The 21,495-nt window shown below is 45.2% G+C and overlaps 1 pseudogene; it reads right to left on the bottom strand.

Annotated features, from left to right (window-relative positions):
• Nucleotides 1-1,405: 1,405 nt before the first annotated feature.
• On the bottom strand, nucleotides 1,406-5,634 carry LOC119403671 (uncharacterized; annotated as a pseudogene).
• Nucleotides 5,635-21,495: the final 15,861 nt, after the last annotated feature.

Here is a 21,495-nt window from a genome sequence, read left to right as displayed (position 1 = left end):
ATATGGGTCCACACGACGTGAGACCTCTATTAAGAACTGTGATGCGGGTGCACGCCGTACAAACTGCCCCGATGGGCAGTTTGTACGGCATACAAACTGTCTTTAATGATGATGTAGAGAGATATGGGTACTTATTTTTGTTTTATGTTCTACCACACATTGTTCATGAAATTGCACCAACGTAAGGTCGCATTAATACAATAGTGGTTGAAGTGTTATCTGATGCAAAAATCACTGTACTGTTACAAGGAGACAAATACACAAGTTCCGTCACACCACCTTGACTCTGTTTCATCAAATTGCATGCACATGCACAAGCAACTGTGTTCTCTCTACATCACAGAAACCAATGCACACTACTTGGCAGCATACGCAGCAGGCACTTGCCATGACCACGCATTGAAGATTTGTTCAGGACAGCACTTTTAGGACACTTCGATAGAGCATGCATGAGGTGCCACGACAGACGACCTGCACTGCTGTGTATCTTGACATCAACAGTGCGACAGGTGTGGCCATTTACCGCTGAGACAAGATACATACGCATTGCTTATAAGGTTACAGACGTGAGTGATGAGTAGGCACTGCAACTGGATTATCAAACCATGCTCCTTATGAGATACTCCAACACTGATTCAAACAGCAGCAGGTTCCTCACTTGGATTGGAAAATCTTTGATGCAGGAACTCACAAATCAGCTTGGATCCAACACATGTAGAGGAAGGAGTTTTGACCTTGTTTCACGAAACCGAAACTTATTTCAAGACATCCAGCATGCAACTAACTTTAGTCTTTCCACAGCTATCATCACTAAGACAAAATAAAGCAGTAAAAATAGCACATGTCCATGAAACGTTCTTAGTTCTCACAACACACCCAGAGTATATAGACATTTGTGTTCAGTCTGGTGACTATCCTGCAAGTTTGTTTTTTCCGGCCATACAAGTGACTTCTATTTCGTCACTGTATCACTGAGCTTGCATGAGTGCTGATCACTCCCTCACCATGACTTCAATTCATGCGAATACTATGTCAGATTGGCATTGGTTGTTTGAAGTTTATTTGTTTCTCATCCACAAAGAGGAGCAAGTGCTAAAGGCTGTGTGGCCTGACAGAGGTTCTTACTCCACTGCGAGTTCAGCATACATGTACATGATTCTCACTGTAAGTAAAACAATGGTTATAGAACATTATACTAACACTTCATGAATATACACTTTACATAAAATTATTGTGCACTGATCATGTAGAATTCAGAGAGGCATGTGAGAAGGAGCTCGATGTGTCGACAAAATGTAATAGACGATCTTATAATAGATAAAATACAAGCAGTTATCTAAGAAAAAAACAAAGTATGTCGCTGATGACATAAAGCCCGCAAAAAATGTACATTAGCAAACCGACCACACTCCACTGTCCAACAATTTTCATTGATCCATACTTAAATGTTGAAACAAGGTTACCGAGGTAAATATTTATCCTGACCGAAGATGGGCTTGGAGAGGTTGACAATGCCAGCTACAATGTTTACAATGTCGTCAATGTAAGGAAAGAGCTCAATTCCAAAGTTCCCTGAGAGAATCTTGAATACCTTCATGGGCTGGATAGCCCGCTCAACATGTACACGAGCAGCCGCAATACTCTGATTGCTTTCAGCATCTTTCTTTGAAAGTTGCTTCTGTTTTCGTAAAAATGGTGGACGCACCATTGCCACATGATGCTAAAGGCAAAGTTGATCAATAAGGAACTCTTTGTCGACCATGACGCTATCAATGGAAGGAAGGAACTTCTCCAGTATCTTACTTTCATCAGTTATGTGGGTGTCTGAAGCCCTTCCCCCGTAAGCCTTAATCACATAGCTTATGTGCGCACCCGGGGTTTCAGACGCCAATATCTTAGCAGTGTATGTACCTTTGTACCAGCTGTACGTCAATAACTGGGACTCCAGGTCCTTTGGTCGCTGAATTGGAATCTCTGTGCAGTCTAGAACAGCTCTCACATTAGGATAGTCCTTGAGCTGCACAGTCAAATTGTCAACTACCGCTTCCTTGGTTGGCCAGTGTACTGCCTTACGCAAGATTTCACCAAGGATGGTGACAGTCGACTGAAAATTATTCGACGCTTGGTGCGGTGAATACCAAAAAGGATACCCAGAAAAGAAAATGGCAGGTTGTGGCGCAACTTAATCAAACTCAGAAGCATTACATCTTCATTAGACATGCAGAAGCTCTTAGACTGCATCAGTATGCGGCTGTCAGTATAGATATTGCATAAATTATAGAAAAGTTCTAGACAGGGAACACCGGTCAGCTCAGTGAGGGCTTTCGTGTCCCGAACATTTGATATACTTAGTGGCTGGTGTCTTCTGGCATTGGCTGTGTCAACTTGAATACCGATGTCTGCCATCACTACTTCAATGTTGACGGGATCATCTAAAGCATGAAGAATAAATTTGAGTGACCCTTGAAAGCAGAAATATTATTGCATGTGAAAAATATGTTACCAGTATGCTTACCAATATCTGCAGCTGCAGTCACTTATCCGTCTACGAATTCCGCTGTACTGGTGGAGGGCTGCGGCTCATTGTCAACTGCTTCTTCTTTGTCCTTGGCAAAGACCTCGGCCAATGGCAGATAATCTGCAGACGTAACAACCGCAGCATCTATGCGATGAATTTTTTTCAGCTTTCATTATGGTGTACACACTAACAGTGCATTAGAGCGAGCTGCATGCATTCTAGCAAATTTTTGCAGTGATTTGCTTTTATTGTGGTAGCACTATGCTAAACTTTCCATTGCACTGCTTTTCTTGTTTATCAATTCATTCCACACTCCCCAACTACCCCCAAAAAGCCTCTCTTTGGATTCATAAACGGTTGACTTTTCATGTGGGACACCGTAAATACTTGCTTATAAGCTACACCAAACATTGCACATAAAAGCGCAACTCTTCCCGAGTTCCCCGGATTGTTGACACTACCTAAGTCCAGCGCTGCACAAAACAAATTCGTCATAGCGGAACTTTATTCTACACAGCCACGCTCACTAGACTATCACTTGCAGCTGGCGATACATAACCATAAGGCAGCGCTTCACAAAGAAAAACTGAGCACAACAACCACACACAAGAGAACACGCAAACGCACCAACCGCTTTCGCTTACGACGGAATTGCTTTACAAGGTATTTGCGCGAGATGCTGCATGTGCGCTATTGGGAAGAAAAAAACTACGTAATGAAATTAAAAATAATATCTGGGGTTTAACGTCCCAAAACCACGATATGAGGGACGCCGTAGTCGAGGGCTCCGGAAATTTCGACAACCTGGGGTTCTTTAACGTGCACCTAAATCTAAGTACGCGGGCCTCAAGCATTCTCGCCTCCATCGAAAATGCAGCCGCCGCGGCCTACGTAATGAAGTTACACCAAGACTAGCAAATCGTCAGTTTCCGCATAGCACGCTGCACGTAACACCCCACAAGTTACGCAAACCGAAGGAAGACAGTCACGTACTAATTATCTCCAGCTCCCGGTTCCGGCGACTCTCGGTGTGTTTTAGACGGTCCAAGGCCCGGGCAAGACTTTGATTTGGGCGAGTTGGTACATGCTTAGCTGGGGAAAAACAGTGCAATAAAGCACGAGGACGCAGGAACACAGTAGAATGGACGAGCGCTGAACTTACAACTGACATCTTTATTGCACCTACGGCTCGTTTTTACGACACATCAAACCGAGCATGCCATTCCAATCAAATCGCCAATCAAAAGCATCAGGTATGCAAACTACATATTCACTGAAAGCTAACACGTGTACATTAATTACACCGTGAGCACGCATCTTCCACACTTATTTAAAAAGAGCAAAAGTGACGAACCGATAAGAGCAGTTCCTAACAAGGATGAACAAGCAACAGAAAAAACCGACAAAAAATCAACAATCAACAACCATTTTTGAGGCGCAGGCTCACCTACCGCGATAACAGTGATTGAGAGTGAGTCGATGGAAAGTTAGAGTATGACCAACAAAAAACACGGTAAAAGAAATGATTTAAATGAAACCTTTGAGATATTGAATCTCAGCGTCAGTTAGCAAAATAGATGGCTTGCTGATGCAGCTGTCTACTGCTTCCCTGATAAAAAACGCTTACACTATTTGACGTTCTGTTTTGCCGTTTGCCTTCTTTAAAAATTGCGTGTTCTCAAAAGTGGGCGCACATCCGCACTGTTTGCAATGTTCTGCCAGAAAGCTTCCCGTTTTGTTACGCACATACAGATTGTGTTCCTTCGCTCTCTCATTGAAACACCTTCCGGTCCGCCCTATATACTGGCGTCCACAAGTAACGGGTATCTTGTAAACCACGTTGCATACGCATCGTGTGTAGCGCGTTCTGTGCTTCGTAGTGCATTGCCATCGTGAATCTTAATTTGTCATCGCACATAATTGAGACAGCTTGCAGGGTGCAGAAAACACCACTTCAACGTTGTCTATGGACGCTATTCTTCTTATGTTGTGGGAAACCCGGTGAATATATGGAATCACATGGACATTTTTTGTTTTCTTCTCTGCTGCAGTGCTGCGTTTTGGTCGTTATTTTCTACAGCAGCGCTTCACAAACACTTGAAATCACCATCGAGGGATAGCCAGCTTCCTTGAGCCGGGCAATTTGATTGTGAAAGCTGGCCGACATAACATGAACACACGACTTAGTTAAGGCAATTCATTGTGATGCCCCTCTTAACTAGCTTGGAGTGAGCACTATCAAAAGGAAGCAGCGCCTTCTTTGACCTTGGAAGGTACTCCCAGCATATATGGTCATGCAAGAAACGCAGCCTAATATCCAAAAACTGAAGTTCGTCATTCTCGGGGACTTCAAAGGTATATATTTTATTCCCTCGCTTTCATCCTCAAAAACACTAACTACGTTAGCAATAATTCGGTTGAAGTTCTCGCCTGCAGCTCCATTCAAGACAATAAAAAATCATGAACGTATCTACATATTTTCACGATATTTCCATCTTGCAACCTCGATCTAATGCGCGCGCTCACCACAGACAAAAAGATGTCGCACAGGATGGGTGCCACCGAGGATCCTATATACCATTCCTTTGCACATAGAACTTGTCGTCCATCTGTACAACCGTAGAATCCAAATAAAACTTTAACAATTCCAGGAAGTTGTTGCTTGTTAGGCCCACATCATTTGAAAAATCTAATTCTCCAAAATCGTCAATCTTGCCTCGAACCGCTCTGAACAACTCTTGATGAGGGATTGAATAATAAAGGTCTTCTATATCTATAGCAAAACCATTGTACGAACCCTGGCTCAAGTGTTCTAAAGACGCTACAACTTCAAAAGAGCTACGCACTACGAACGGGTCATTGCTCACCAGGCCTTGAAGGTTCTTCTGCAGGTACCGGCTGACAAGGCCCTGCCACGTTCCACTCTCAGACACAATGTCTCGAAGGGGGGTTCCAGGTTTGTGAGTCTTCACCGTAAAAAATACTTCAAGGAAGCCTTTTTCCTGTTTCTTTGCTTGTAGTCCGAGGTTGACTAAATTGAGGTCATCCAGGAATTGAAGAGCACGGTGTTTCTGCTTCTTCGGATCGAATGCAACCGGCATGAAATTGTTCTCCATCGTGCGCATAGCTTTTTTCTTGAACAGTGTTGTCGGCAACACTGCGAAACCACCTTACTTGTCAGCTTGAAGCAGAACGATGCCGCGATCCTTGAGGGTGCTGGACACTTTTTCAAGAGGCGGCTTCTTCATGGTGTTGACGGCAGAGCATCGTTTCAAACACTCTACACTGTCCACAATGGCTCTCTCTCTCTCCTTTGTTCACCACACCGGTGAGCAACCTGCCGGACCATGGCCAGCATATACTCTGACGTCTGACAGAGGGTGGAGCACAGAACTTTGGCCCTTTGTTCAACACTTTCATGACACCGTCTGGAACATCGACGTTTCCAAGAACAGGCACGTTCAGCGCTCGTCCAGTCTACTGTGTTCCTGCGTCCTCGTCCTTTATTGCGCTGTTTTTCCCCAGCTAACCAATGGCCGGACAGGAAGGTTTTGCGACCGGTCTGCTTCGGGAACCAGGCACCGTCTTTTCCAGCCTGGCGTGAATAAATGTCGTAAATTCCTATGTGTACAGTCACGGAAAGTCTAACGTAGTACTTACCGGACATTTTAGCTCCAACGCAGTACACAAAATCTTCTTCGCGAAAGTGCTTGCTACACACGCGATAATGGATGCTGGGTTGCTTCCCCATTCGAAGCTTTATCAACCACGCATCTCGCTGCTTCTTGGTTTTGGGGTATGCGTGGAAACTCACACCGGGCTCGGTCGAATACGTTCGGCACTGCGGCACAGAGCAATAGACCATGCTGAAGAAAAAACAAAGCTTCAACCTCGGGCATGAGATGCAGCGAGCAGCGTTGGCAAAGCTTTCGGCGGCAAAGGAGAGTCACGTGATGGCGTTTTTCACGTCACAGCGATAGCAGCGCCGGTCTCTCCTGTGGTGGCTCTCGAGGCCAATAAGGGGACGAATAAATGCTAGTGGAGGCCTTGCAATGTTGTCTGAAAAAGGGGTTGGCGAGTCCAATCTAAAATGTTCAAAAACCTCTGTAATAAAAAAAAACATTGGGGGCCGCTTAAGCTTCGCCTTTAAGAGTTAAACGCGATAGCGATATCCTGCCCCTAGTGCGCACTTCGAGCACTACGAGTGTTTAACATATTGCGCGCACTAAGGTGTGTGCCTTATGTAATGGGTAGCATGCTTTAAACCAGAAACTTTTTCGAAGTTGCCATGCACCCACTACGTAGCCTTAAGGGAATACGCGCAGTAATGTGTGTGCCTTTTGTAATGGGTGGCTGTCTTTAAACCGCCAAGTCGTTAGGATATTGACATGGTGTGACGCCCGATGGCAACGTACGCTTGTACCACGCAATATTACTGCGATATTACATCTCGTACTCTGACACCTGTATACAGGACGCGTATTTTTGGAAGCATGAAAGTTACTTTCAGTGCAGCCCCCAAGCAGAGGCGTGGCTTTCATTCCACCTCCGGCTCTCGAGCGCATCGGACGCGGGATGTCTTGCTCCGTTGGAGCGGTGTTGGCGGCCCAGGCGGGTCGCGGTAACAGGATTTCTTCAGCAAAGGGTGAAGATTATCAGGTGATTTTGCCTTCTCTGCCGACAGGGCGCATCGTAGCCAACACGGTGTTTATGCATGGTGACCCGAGGGCCAGACCTTTTCGCATCGAAGACTACAGGGACACGCTCGCTAAACTTGGTGCGCTCCCCGACGTTGTTGCGTTGGGGGCTTACCACGTGTGGGCTGTTACGCTGAAAACTGCCGAGGCAACGAGTAAGCTCCTGGCTGCTAAGGATGTAAAAGTGAAAGACCGCCCATGTCTGCTCATCGACCCCGACAACCAGGGCCTGCGCATCAAGATTCATTGGGTGCTGCACGGCGTCTCTGATGAAGATGTGCGCGTTGCATTTTTGCCTTATGGAAGGGTGACCGAAGTCACGCGGGAAAAATGGCGGGCATATGGCGTCACTGAGAAAGCGTCCACGACGAGGACCGCGTCGCTGAAGCTGAAAAGCGGCGTTAAAGTTGATGATATTCCGCATCAGCTGAAGATCGCGGGTGAGATGGCCTTGGTTGTCGTGCCGGGCAGGGCGCCTTTGTGTTTACGATGCAAGAATACAGGCCACATACGTCGAGACTGTCAAGTGCCACGTTGCAACCTGTGTCGCCGTTTCGGCCACGATGAGGCGTAGTGCACTAATTCAGTCGCATCATACGCCGCCGCGACAGCGCCTGCTAAAAACGATGACCTCGCAGAACACATGATGGACGAGGCTGACGCAGAGGAAACAGCGCGAGGGACCGGTAACAACGTTTCGACAATGACAAAACTAAGCCCTCCCTCGGATGAAGGTGAGCAGATCGTCAGTAAGGAGACCATGGGCGAAAGTTCTCCCAGTGGCGGCGACGCTTCGCGCGTTCCCACGACCACGGAGGCAGCGGGCAGCGCAAGTTCAGAAGAGAGGATGACAAGTTCCCACGAGACGCTATCTATGGACGTAACGGGGTCTGCGACTCCTAGTGCTGTCGTGAAGAGATCTCGGGAGGACAATTGCGACGCGCATGATGCTTTTGACGACGCCATAGGCGGCGAACCACCGGCGAAGACAGCGACGACGCGAAGGCTTCGTTATCGACCACGGCCGAACATCTCGGTCGAGGCTGAACGGAGTGCGGCGGATGAGACGCCGCCGCATACCTGATGTTCCGCTCAACTGGACGCTGACTGCCTTGTTGTTTTGTAAGGTAAGCGTCTTGCTCCCGGCCTCCCCTTTCTTAATCAGCCATGAATTTTAATAAGACGCTTCGTGTAGCTACTATAAACGTTAGAGGGCTAGCTGCAAAAAGAAAACAGAATCAGTTGTACCGATTGGTCAGTGAATATGAACTAGATATAATAGCGGTTCAAGAAACTAAGGTTGCTGGTAAAGCGGAGGCCGAGAGCATGGTGCGGCCGTTTCTAGCTCGGTATCATGCTTTAGTTAATCATGCAGTTGGCACATCGGCTGGGTGCGTGTTATTTGTACGGCAGGCACTAAATGTTAAACTGCAGGCAGTGACCACCAGTGTGCCAGGACGGATCGTGGTATGTGATTTTGTCTTAGCGTCGCTTGAGTGGCGAGTTATCTGCGTTTACGCTCCCACTAGTGCAGAAGAAAGGCGCGAATTTTTTGATCAAATCAGACAACATTGTGTTAGTGAAAAACGAGTTATACTATTAGGGGACTTTAATTGTGTATTGTCAGCACAAGATAAATCAAGTAAACGGCCCTTCAGAGACGCTAGTACGGCCGTTCTCAGTGAGATATTGGAGTTGAGCAACTTGGTAGACGTTGCTGATTGTCTTGGTGGTGGGCGCACACCCCGTTTCACTCATTTCCAGGGGAGCAGCCACGCCCGCTTGGATAGAGCCTATGTTGGGCCCGAGGTCATACCCCTGTGTCAAGAGTATCGTGTGGAGTGCGTGTCATTTAGCGATCACTGCTTAGTCAGTTTCTTCATTAATGGCCGCAAAGGAAAAAAGTTTGACTGGCACCAATGGAAATTAAATTCTAAATTGTTAAATGACGACATATTTTCTGCGGATGTCGAAAACAGCTTTGAAAAAAATGGAAAGTGATAGACCAAAAAGGTGGGGAGAAAAGTGGGAATTGTTTAAACAAGAAATTAAATTGAAAGCATTGGAGCGTTCGACCGCCATAAATCGAAAGGCAAGAGAAGAAGAATCACTCCTCAAGGCTAACTTGCAAAAATTGTTAATCGAAGAGAATGAAAGACCAGGCATGTTTGCTGATGACATCCGTGTAGTGAAACGAAAGCTGGAGCAGTTTGACATAAGCAGATATCGTGGTGCACTTGTGCGGGGAAGAATGGAACGCATAATGGCTGGTGAAACGCCGACAAAGAGAGCACTTGGCGTAGAAAAGTGGCATGCGCGACGCAATCAGATTACAGAAATCGAAATTCAGGGTGAAGTCACGGAGGAAGCCGATCAAATCGGGAATGCCTTCTATGAACACTATCGTGGATTGTTCGCAAGTTCTACTGTAGAAATGGCGCGATATGAAAAAGAGTTTTTGCACATGATGCCGAGAGTTAGCGATGAAACTAAGGCAGTCTTAGAACATCAAATCTCTGTAGAAGAAGTTAAGTACTCAATAGAAAAAATGAATGCTGGGAAATCGCCTGGGCCGGATGGATTAACGGCAGAGTTTTACAAAACATTTAAGCATGCTATTGCTCCAGTTTTAGCGGAAGTTTACAATGAAGCTTTTGGCCTTAACTGCTTGCCACCGTCGTTTTCAGGATCGCACACTATTCTAATTCCAAAATCAGAAGACCCGATGGTCCTCCGTAGAGTGACAGCATACCGCCCCATATGTTTAACAAACTGTGATTATAAAATTTTTATGAGAATTCTAGCGAAACGTCTCCAAACTGTCATTAAAGAATTAGTAGGGCCGCATCAAACATGTGGCATTAAAGGTCGATCAATATTCACGAATATACATACAGCACGCAGTGTACTAGAGTGCTGCGACGTAATGGAAACCGCGGTGGCAATGCTGCAAATCGATTTAGAAAAGGCCTTTGACAAGGTCCCTCATGAAATACTTCTCTGTCTTCTAGATTATGTCAATGTAGGAAAAGTAATTAGAGACGGAGTGGCTATGGCGTACCGCGATTGCTCAACACAACTGATTGTCAATAAGGTTGCCGGTGCGCCCATCAGTGTGCAGAGATCTGTGCGTCAAGGGTGCCCCTTATCTCCGCTGTTGTTTTGTTTATATATTGAACCATTTTGTCTCAGCGTTATAAACAGTGAATGTATACGTGGATTTAAACTGCATGAGGTCGAAGTGCGGCTTCTCGCCTATGCAGATGACATCGCCATTCTTTGCACTGACTATGAGAGCATTACACATGTGGTAGAAAAGGTTAAGCAATACTGTTCTGCAGCCGGAAGTACGGTGAACTGGGGAAAGTGCATAGGTTTCTGGCATGGTGAATGGTCCGCGAACCCTGAAATTTTTGCTAATATCCCTTTCGTTAACAAACCCGTGAAATATCTCGGGGCGCCCTTACATCACTACAAGGACAGTGACCCATACTGGCAGGAACAGGCTGCTGAGTTGCGTGATCGGACGAACAAATGGAATGGATGGAAATGGTCAATATTTTCTAGAGCAACTGTATGTAACTTATTTTTGGTCAGTAAGATTTGGTATGTGCTTCAGGTTCTTCACTGCTCGAGAATTAACATCCAAAAATTTCACCGTGTTCTTGCAGTGTTCGTGTGGGGGTCAACATGGGAAAGGACAAGTCGGACTAATTTGTTCTTGCGAGTCAGAAATGGGGGGCTGGGATTGACACACCTCTTTTTGCGTCAGGTTGTAAATCGCTTTCTGTTCTTACGCAATGTACAGGACCCTTTTCTGCGCACTGTGTGCCAGCTTCGCCTGTGCAAACGGTTGCCGAACATTGTTGTATCCACGAAATATTTGCCTGGAAGCTTGCATGGATTTTTAAAAGAAGTAGTTTTAGCTAGTGATTCTTTGTCCGCTCGCTTTTCTCTCGATTATCTTTCCACTGTGACACGGAAGAAATTGTACAAAGACCTTTGTGACGTTGTACTACCTGTACCGCTGTATAGAACCATGTACCCTGCGGGTCGATGGAGAAATGTACTAAAGAGGGTCAAAAGAATGATGGTACCTGCAGGAATGAAAACATTCTTCTTTCAACTACATTCAGGTACACTTCCTGTCAAACCTTGGCTGGAGGAAAAAGGCATGTCTGTGCCATGGGGAACCGATTGCTTAATATGCAGAAAAGTAGAAACAATAGACCACATGTTCCTCGACTGCTGGGACGCTGTGTTTTTATGGGACGTACTGCAGCGTACCATCAAAAAAGATTTCCCCTTAGACCCCCCTGGAATTCGATATCTCTCTGTTGAAAGTGATGACGGGACACCTTTTGATCTGATAATGTTGATTACACTCCACAGCATATGGAAGTGCAGGATGGCCATACGGCACGCTGATGCGGACGCCCGTCCGGCGCGTCAATACTTCAAAGAAAGCGTAACCCGTTTTGTTGAAGAACAAAAACTTCTTGAAGATGTTCCTGATTGGTTAGATCGTGTAGAGCTTATTTTGCAAATGAAGGAGGTTTAGAGCGTCCTCATTAGTCCCAGTATGGCCTTTCCTTTTTTTTCCCGTCGATCCCTCTCCCTTTTTACGCAAGCAGTGTTTGTATTGTAAATAGCGTTTCTTCTTGTTTTTGTTTGTTTCTTGTCAAAAGCAGGCAATAAAGAAAAAAAAACAGAGGCGTGGCTTTATGGTAGAACAGCTGCTTGCCACGCAGACGGCCTGGGTTCGATTCTCACACGGACCCACATTTTTATTATTTATTTTTATTTGCAGCTTTTTCGATTTTTCGGTCACGGACAATATGATGATTTTTTGCTCACAACCAACGGTGCCGACACCGACACCGATGGCGGAATTTCTGCGATACGAGCTCTTTAACGCTATTGCATTAATACGCCTCTACCAGCACATGCATGCCATTTTTCGGCACGCTCCGAACTGCTTCTCACTAGCTGTGGTCATGGCATTTCCTACTCTCTATGGCTCACTGACAGCAAAGATTAGAGATTCAGTTCATATAAGTGAGATGGCATTTCCCTCCTGCCAAAGTCGCCCAGTTGCCACAACCTAGCTGTCACCACAACATTGCTGCAACATTAAGTGAACCTACCAAATAACAATCTATAACCAAACAATGCAGTTCTGGTGCAACCGACTGTATTTTCACCTTTCTATGTTGGCGAAACCCCAATGATCGAAATTTAGGTGCGGCCACACAAAATTGTGGGCACAGCACTGCAGCGCTCTAGTAATGCTTGTTCACAGCGTTACGCGAGGGAAACAACGATAAAAATAAATGTACTGCTTTGCTTACAAGCACTTAATAGTTTTCTTCTACTGAAGCTGTAATATACATGCTAGCGGTTAGTGCAGCCTTGAATTCTGGGGTGGTTTAGCTTCTGCAGGTACAGCTTCTGTAGGTTCAGCTTCTGCAAGCAGCTGGTCCTGAAATTCTGCAGAATCCACCTCTGAATGCAACCAAAAAAGATTGGTCGCGTATCTGCGTGCTTCGCTGCAAATGTCGTCGAAAGAAGATAGTCTTCTGCCGGCCGTACTACATGAGCCCTGGTCTCATCCGCGGCCACCCGTTATGTTGATGTCGTACCATTTTTTTCATACAATGGACATTTCAGACAGCGCCTCCTCTATGTTGAATCGTCCGCATCTGGCTGGTATTGATAAAATAGAGGAGGCGCTGCGTGAGATATGGACGGCATCTGGCAGTGGCGTCGAGAAACATGAGCTTGTGCAGAACCCAGGGCCACTGCCAGGCGGCAGCACCGTCGGCAGAGGGCTTTTTCGTGCGTAGCGTCGCATTTTCAGCGCAGCCTAAGAAACACTAGAGTCTTTAGAATTACGTATCTATGTATTTTCTAGTAAAGGAGCACACCACATAATACTTACACATTGATGTTTCGCCTCAAATATGTGCAATATTTGTTTTTTCGTTCGACATTGTTCACAAGTATGAACACCAGCTACCAGTTCAAGATGGCTGCTCGTTCAGCAAGTGCTTAAACTTTGGCCGGGTGGCTGAATCGTTTGACAGACAGACAGGCAGACAGACGAAAATTTCCGCGTTCAAGTATCCCAAGAAAGACTCGTCTTTAAAAACTTAGTTGTATTTTACGAGGGTCCAGGAACAAAATTTCTTACTTTCTTCTATCCATTAATCACAAGTGACAAGAGTAAATTCAATATGAAGGCTCAATTGTTTCATGAATATTATTTCAATGCAACTAGTTGAGTATGTTGCGCAATTACAGCACACCTTTCTTCTCCTTACACCACATTTATCGCATGTCACGTGATTACATGACATCGATAACGCCAGTGAGCTTGTTACACTAGTCTTGCGTAGCACTACAGAGACAAAAGTTGACAATGCCAAGTAGTCTAGTTAAGTAAAGAGTTCTTGTCATTTACTATGCTGTAAGCTAATTTACATAAAATAAACAGGATTAACGGTTTGCCCGTCAATTGGTTTTAATGCCGAGTATCCTGCCGAACTCGCAATAACAATGTAGCAATTTTATTAAATGCGAAGCATTTCTTAGCGAACCTCAGGCACTTTGGGCGTTTCTATCTACGTATCTATCTATCTATCTATCTATCTATCTATCTATCTATCTATCTATCTATCTATCTATCTATCTATCTATCTAGCCGCCTACGTCTGGGCGCTCTCCTGGTCGTCTCTATAACTTCTAATATACCAAAATTGGCATAGCAGGGGATCAGTGTATGGTGCACGCGATTCACTGGTCATGACATGAATAACGCAAAATACCTGTCGCGTTCGTCATGAAACCCTTTCTCTCAGTCACGTGTGGCACATACCCGCATACGAGAGTTTAAGTTATGCGGGTATGTGCCAGAGGTGATACAAAGTCTCAGCCAACACAGTAAACGCGCACACACACATTGACACGCAAGGAAAGTGATAATAATAATATTTGTTAGGGCTTTAATTTTGACCATCTGGTATTCTTTAACATGCACCGAGATCGCACGGTACACGGGCTTCTAGAATTCATCGCAATGCGACCGCTGCGGCCGCGATCGAACCCGCGACCTTCGGTTCAGCAGCCCAGCACCGTAACCGCTACACCACCGTGGCGGACACAAGGAAAGTGAAGAAGCTGAAGACAGAACAAACCTTGAAGACGCTCAACTACAATCCAGTCGTCTACGTGTTCCGCAACGTGGACCACGTGGATTACGCAAAAACCGGGGTCAATGCTTCCTATAATAAATCTGCCGAGAGAACCAGGCCTCTCATCATTAGCGGTGACTTCAACACTGATTGCTCATGACCCAACAACGCCTGCTCCTTATACTGCGTGAAAGACGGCTTGGATGTGGACCGGGCATCAAAAGACCTCGCTGCCACGTGCAGGACAGGAGGCGTCACAGATCATTTCATCGTAAGAGGCATCCAGGATTTCCACCAGCTATGCTATACCTCGCACTTCACTACACTTAGACCCCTCGTAGCCGCGATCATGAACGGATCCAATTAACAAGTCCGGTCCAGATGCTGGTGCTCACTGATCACGGTGATAATGACCTTGATCAAGAACTTTCAAGAACCCCTTCTGCACATACACACGGGTTCGTGAAACGTGCGTGTGTTCCCATCATAACAGATAAGTATAGGCATAACAATTGTAACGCAACTGTAACAACTGCAACTGTGACTGTAACGTACGTAACGTACGTGCAGTGCGCCTGCGTGTGCCACTCGCCTGTGTGTATATCCAGGGGAAATTTGCTGAATGAAGCTTAGTTGCGAGTAACGCTTTTCTTGTGCATTTGTGTTTCTTCTTTGTGCTGTTCGGATTCGCGCTAGCCAGTATTGAAGAATATGAGCACTACATATCAGCTTACCGCGTCTCGTGAAGGCAACACCCATGTTGCTGTTGGCATCGTTACGCAACTGTAAACAACTGGTTATATAAAACATATGCGACTCTTCAGCATATGAGTGTGTACTTCCACATTTATCTAGCGTCATTCCGTAACGTTTCGCTCAACATGAAAAATTATGCCAGTCGCCATCCCGCGCATGCTTCGCATAACATCGATTCCCACGGTACGTGGGATCTGCCGAATTTTTTCTTTTATGTTTTCTTCGAGCTTTTTCTGCAGTCGGCTTCACAAGATATAAGGAGACACTCTGGCAGAGTAACTGCCAGCATTCCTTTGCCAGGCTAGATCCACCCACAGATAGCATGAAGTCCCGCCAGCAGAAAATATGCTGCTGCAAGAGTTCCTTAACAGAATTTTTTATTATCTTTATAATACTCTTTACTTTATAACACTCTTTATAATACTTTTATTATCTTTTAATACTTTTTATTATCTTTATAACGTTTCACTGAAAATAAACATTTTCTTCAGGTATATTTGCTTGCCCTTAGAGGGGCCCTACACTCTTTGAGCATGGTCAGAAAATGCTGCCGATCCGTAGTCGAGGCTCCTGAGAACATGTGAGCCAAACAGTGCAGCAAGTGTCCTGGAATTTACAATTAATTCTCCGTCATCTAGAAATCGTTCTTCCAAAATGATGCCGTAATCCAAAAGAACCATGTGATAAAAACAAAGTCCAGGCCAGTGGTTGATTCGAGTACAGAGCTACATAGGTACTGTTGGCACCACAGGATGCCGCTGCTTGCCCGCGCGTGCGCTCGTGATCACACTGAAAGTAATGTGCACTCTATTTTTAAAAAAGGAAAGAAAGTGTTCAAGGTCATGACGCATGCTGATGAACGAGCCCATTGCCCCCTTGTTCCACTGCCTGCGTAGCATTCAGTGCACTCACTGGTACGAAAGGAGAGAGAAAGCGCTTAGAGCGTGTGACAAATCCCTGTAACTCCGCTCATACTTGACGGATTCTAAAAATTTTTGCGGCAGTCCATTTGTGAGGCAACACCCTACTTTATTGAGCTCATTCGATGACTAGTTGGAAAAGTGTTTCAGGGCCTTTTTAAAGGATAGGAATAAAACAAGCAGCTCATCATACTGTATTTCATAAAATGGATTGTTAAATTACATCCCATTGGAAGCATTCAAATTAAATGTTTTCCTTGTCACATTATAATAGCACCTTACCCTAAGACTTTAATTTTCCATACCTTACGAGAACGGAAATCTAGGCGAATTTGTAAGAATGCATCATAGAGCAGGTAGCGCATAAAATACGTAGACACAAGCCAGGAACATAAACACGAGACGAGCGCTAACTGCAAACTAAAATTTATTCTGATAATCCACGCCTATTTATCAACCAGCAAAGATCAAAACACCACATCGTCACCCACCAATGTACATCTTATCCCACAATGAAAAGCATGACGCCACAGCATCTTGATCGGCTCTTACAACAAAAATGATACACGCAAAATGCAACGAAGTCAAGAAACGCTAAGAACTGAACGCGAGCCATTACAGTACGCCTGCTAAGACTAGAGACTTTTATCACGCGGCAAGCGTAGGTGCCAGGTCAGCTGTTAGGAACGCTAACTCACAGGGTGTAGGCTCAGGGCAGGCTGGCTGACACACTCGAGATCGGTCTTTTGAATAAAAAAAGCTTCCACGATCTCTATGGACACTTTATTACGGTTCCGGTACAGCATTGTTGTGTTCTACCTGTAAATAACTGCCGCGAAACTGGAGGCCTGCTCTGAAGAACTTTCTTTAAACTGAGCACATCTGTGTGGTCACCATGCAATGGTGACCATGTGACCTCGGGCCGTGTCCCTGGTGGTGACACTTATCTGTCTTTTCCACAACTGCAGGTGGTGGTTTTCTCAGCTGGCATACCTAGAAAACCACAATGATTGTATGGCTACAACCAATTGATTCTCAAGACTTAATTTTTAGAGTTGACGTGAACGATCAATTAAACTGTTATCTATTTTTCCGTGGTTAATCACTGATACTTCTGTGTGCACTGGGCTCCATGGTGATACTGCTACTCTTAGTTTGGCTCTACACACACGTAACTGGTTACGCGTTCTTAGGAGTCTTATAAGACCATGTTTGCTGTTTTAACATGTGAACATTTATTTTGCATCTATTAGAATACTTTTTCTTTCCTTTTCTCTTGTATATATATCTTGTGTATATAACAAAATCCTTGCATGGTTCTTTAATTCTCTCGTACATTAGGCTTTATTCCTTTGTTTTGGTTTGTTTTAGTAACATACAGGCATTCCATTTCCTCATACATATAAATGTGGGAGGAAATGGAACACCAAATGCCAACATTCTTCCATGACCCATGCACCTGGCTCAGGTCAATCATTGAACCAAGGCAAAGTTGTTGTTGTTGTTCAGGGGCACTTGAGGCGTCGCAGGCAGAAGCTTCAAGCGAAAGTGTCTATTTCGTTCTTAGGCGAAAAGTTTTGCACTTAACTGTGCTGAAGTATGGAGCACCAACTAGCTCGAGCCCATATATTGTTTAAGTAGAAGCCTATAGTTGCAACTTGCTAAGGCACAGCTGTAGAAAAGTGTGCCTTTGTGACTATGTAATCAGGAACACCAGCACTCAACACAATAAATTTCATGCTAATGTACCATGTTATATGTCGGTGTGGTGCCATAGCAATGTTAAGTCCTAAAGAGTCATGAAATGAAAGAGTCGAACGCCACCCATCCATTAGTGCAGAAACAAGTGCATCTCCGAACACTAGGAGTGCTACAGAATGGAGACAGCATTCATTGCATGAGCAAGTTTAAATTGCACAAGTCTCTTAAAAGAGTGCCACCAAAAGCAGCACTAAATGGCGAAAACATTTTTGTTAACCTGTTAGCCATTTTTGTTAGCCTAGAATGCAAATTATTTAACTTGCTTAGTCAGTCGCAGCTAGATTTTAGCAGAAATTTACAGGTGCTGACAAACAATTCACAGCTGTGCATACACACCACAGTTTTGCTGCTGGACTGGCTGCAAGATGTATAAATTTTGATTTGTTATTTCACGCTTTAGCTCAGATTATTAAACATTTTTTATAATTTCAGTAAATTGGAAAACTGCAATCTACGTGCTTCTGACATGTAGTTCAGCAGCTCTTCTTGTAGCTTCATAATGAAGGAACGCAGTTTGCAGTTCTCTTTAACCTCAGCTTGCTCCTTATGGAGCTCGGATGTTGTTTCTACAGAGATCTTTTCATGGATTGTTTTCTGCAACCATTTGCTTGGCCGCCAGCCTATATTTTTGTGTTTCTCGACCTGAAGAATTCGACAAATGACACTCCACCAATGTTATAAGTCTCAATCATTTTTCGTCTAATTGAATGTGTCAAAATACTTCCTATGTCAATGAATGATTAAATGGTACCCACTAACTGTGAGGTGAACAAGCCATATACAACAATAACAATAAACGGTGGAAGATTATTGGCACTTGGCATTTTTCCTCCCTTCTTTCACGAAGCATAATTCTGCTTATGGCGATCTGTTGAGACCTTTCACATTCAGCAACTATCTCCATTTACTGCAGCTTGCAGTCTAGTCAAGAGCACACAACTGACTTTTATAATCAAGTCAAATGAGCCAATCCTGCCATATTCACAATGGCCTCCAGTTTTCTGGAAAGGCAGACACTCAGAACATTAAATTTGACACTGGTTTATGTGAACTAAAAAAACATTGACAAGGCAAGTAAAAGCTCCATCACTGTTTACAATAGCATAAAGGAGTGGTGGCGCGCAAATTCGGGCAGAATTGGACTGTTACATCACACTAATGCGTACATATATAGGTGTAATCTGTAAATATCAGCCACAAGTACAGCTTGAAAAGTATTTTGATTGAGTTTTGAAGTTCGTCAAAGTGCCGAATCCGAAAGAGAAGCAAAAAGCGATCAGGACATGAGTGGAACCCTTTTGTAAACAATGTACGTCACGAGATCTGGCCGGGTTACCGGAGGCATGTACGAGACAGACGACGCTACTAGCGACACCTGATGATGCGCAGCCTTAACCAGAAGCCTACAAATCTAACATAGCCGTTACTTACCTGAATACCTGCCAACTCTGTATAAAGCTTTCACGTTGACAAAATAATCAACTCAAGGTCATCGTTCTCTCTCTCTTTCTAAGAACACTCACGTGATTGACAAAAGTTATAATATGTTCTAGTTGGACAAAACTCCACAATATATCGCTACCAGCTATGCTGCTGCTGTCAATAGCTTTGGTAGATCGGTATCCATAAACGTTAGGTTTTCTACAGAGAAACTAAAGCTCGCTACTGCTGAACATGCTACTTTAGAAATGATTGAAACGAACATGTTTCAGCACATCTAATACTGCAGCTGTTCCAAGGCTTATACAATCCATCCCCTCAGTTGGATGATGACGTTGACAAGAACAAAATCACAGACGCCAGCGTATTTGATGCACTGAACCAAGCCTTTCTGACTGCTTTTTACTCTTGCTGGCTCCTTCACCAATCACCACACTAGATAAGTGCTTTAGGTTGACCATCGAGGAAACAAGCGCTCCCAGCACTCAACATAGCAGATGAAAAAACAGTGCCGACGGCAAGGCAGAAGGTAGCCAGTGACGTCACTGGTGTTCGCGGTCACGTGGGTCACGTGGGTCGTGTTCCCGAACAGGCCGAGTATGCCAGAGGGCCCTTAAAGTAACCGACAACTGGCCAGAACGTGCGATTTGATCCTGGTAGAAATGAAATGACCTTAAAACATAGTGGCAGGTTCCAGCATCCTTTACGCATGGTGAGTAGGATTTATATTTTTAAATCGTGTTTAGAAGTAACAAAAAATTGCAGTGGCTTAGCTCGGCTATGCCAGGATATACGTAGCGTTAGCAAAGGTTCGGCTGATTATTCTTAGCTTTCCAGATTGTCTAGGGTTAGCTTGATTGTCGTGCTTACTACTGCTCCAATGACACACACACGGTATACGTGGCACATACATACTTATTTTTGCTCAACGTCAGGTTGCTTCTCTATTGCCACAAAGACGGCTCGCTGGTCAGTGAAGTAACATGCCGTTTCTATGGCCCCAACACAGTAACCGCTAATTGCCAGGCAACTACTTCAGGATCCGATGAGATAAGCTTCTCGGCTCTTCTGCGCCGTCGAGCAGCATTTGCGCTCTCGTTCTCCATGGCGTTACCCACCTGCAACCGCCAGTCAGAGGCGCCATCAAGCGGCCCCGGCGCATTGTCAGACGGCGGCTGCACAGCGAAGGCGAATAGCTGCGCGCGTGCTGGCGCCACTGTGTCTACGACGTCACTCCTCTCGAATGCGGCGCAGACCAGCAGCGGCGAGCCGCGCGCGGCTGTGTCAGAGAGCGTGTGAGATGCCAGCTCCGGTGACCCAGCTGTGTGACATCACTGATCCTCGCGCATGCGCAGCACGGCTCATGACGCTCCACGCGAAATCGGCTCCGGCTAGGCAAGTGTAGCTAAAGCTACAAACACTGGTATGTCGCGTGGTCTAGCTGAAGAGCCTTGAAGCTGGATTATGGAGTCGATCACTTCGTCGTACGTAGTCACGTAGTTTGATGCTGTCATGCGCCACATAATTAGTCCCGAAAATTTGAGTCTGTATATTATTATCTATCCCCGCTATATTTTGTGCTGCTTACGAGGTAGGAGTTGCACAGTGAGAAGCGGCGCTGCTTTTTCGGTAGCCAGTGGAACATGTCGAGCCGCAGCGCATGCGCGCGGAGCGCACCCATGCGCAGCAAACTACCGCGCTCGAACATGAACCACTCTCGCGCTCACTGTTTGCAGCATGCATTGTCACTTGTGCATAGGACGTCAGATTCGCCGCAGATATAAAAAGTTTGCTTACCAATGTTTCACGGCGTTTTTCACGTTACCATTCCGTGATTATACACTTCCTGTTGGGCTAAAGAAAATAGGCGCCATAAAACTTGGTTTAGAAGAGTTTGGAAGCGAGCTCGTTGGTACGGATTCATCTTAAAAACACAGCGCTTATTTAGACATGGACAGAAGAAACATCAAATGAGGACGGGCGCTGACTGCCAACAAAGCTTTTATTGTGCGTGCACAAATATATAGCTTATGAAAGAAAGGAAGGGGAGAGGGGGAGATAGAGGGAGGGAGATGGATGCTGATGCACGAGGTACTAAAAACAAGCGTGTAGATAGTTAAGATTGGTGTAGGAAACTGTATTACTTGTCAGACAGGGTGAGTGACGGGGCACTAACACACACTGAGCCTTTGCGCATCATCGTGAAAGTC

This window comes from Rhipicephalus sanguineus, chromosome 8, assembly GCF_013339695.2.
Source record: "Rhipicephalus sanguineus isolate Rsan-2018 chromosome 8, BIME_Rsan_1.4, whole genome shotgun sequence".
Classification (NCBI taxonomy): domain Eukaryota; kingdom Metazoa; phylum Arthropoda; class Arachnida; order Ixodida; family Ixodidae; genus Rhipicephalus; species Rhipicephalus sanguineus.
The sequence above is the reverse complement of the archived record's forward strand: the minus strand, read 5'-3'. Positions and strand labels throughout refer to the sequence as shown.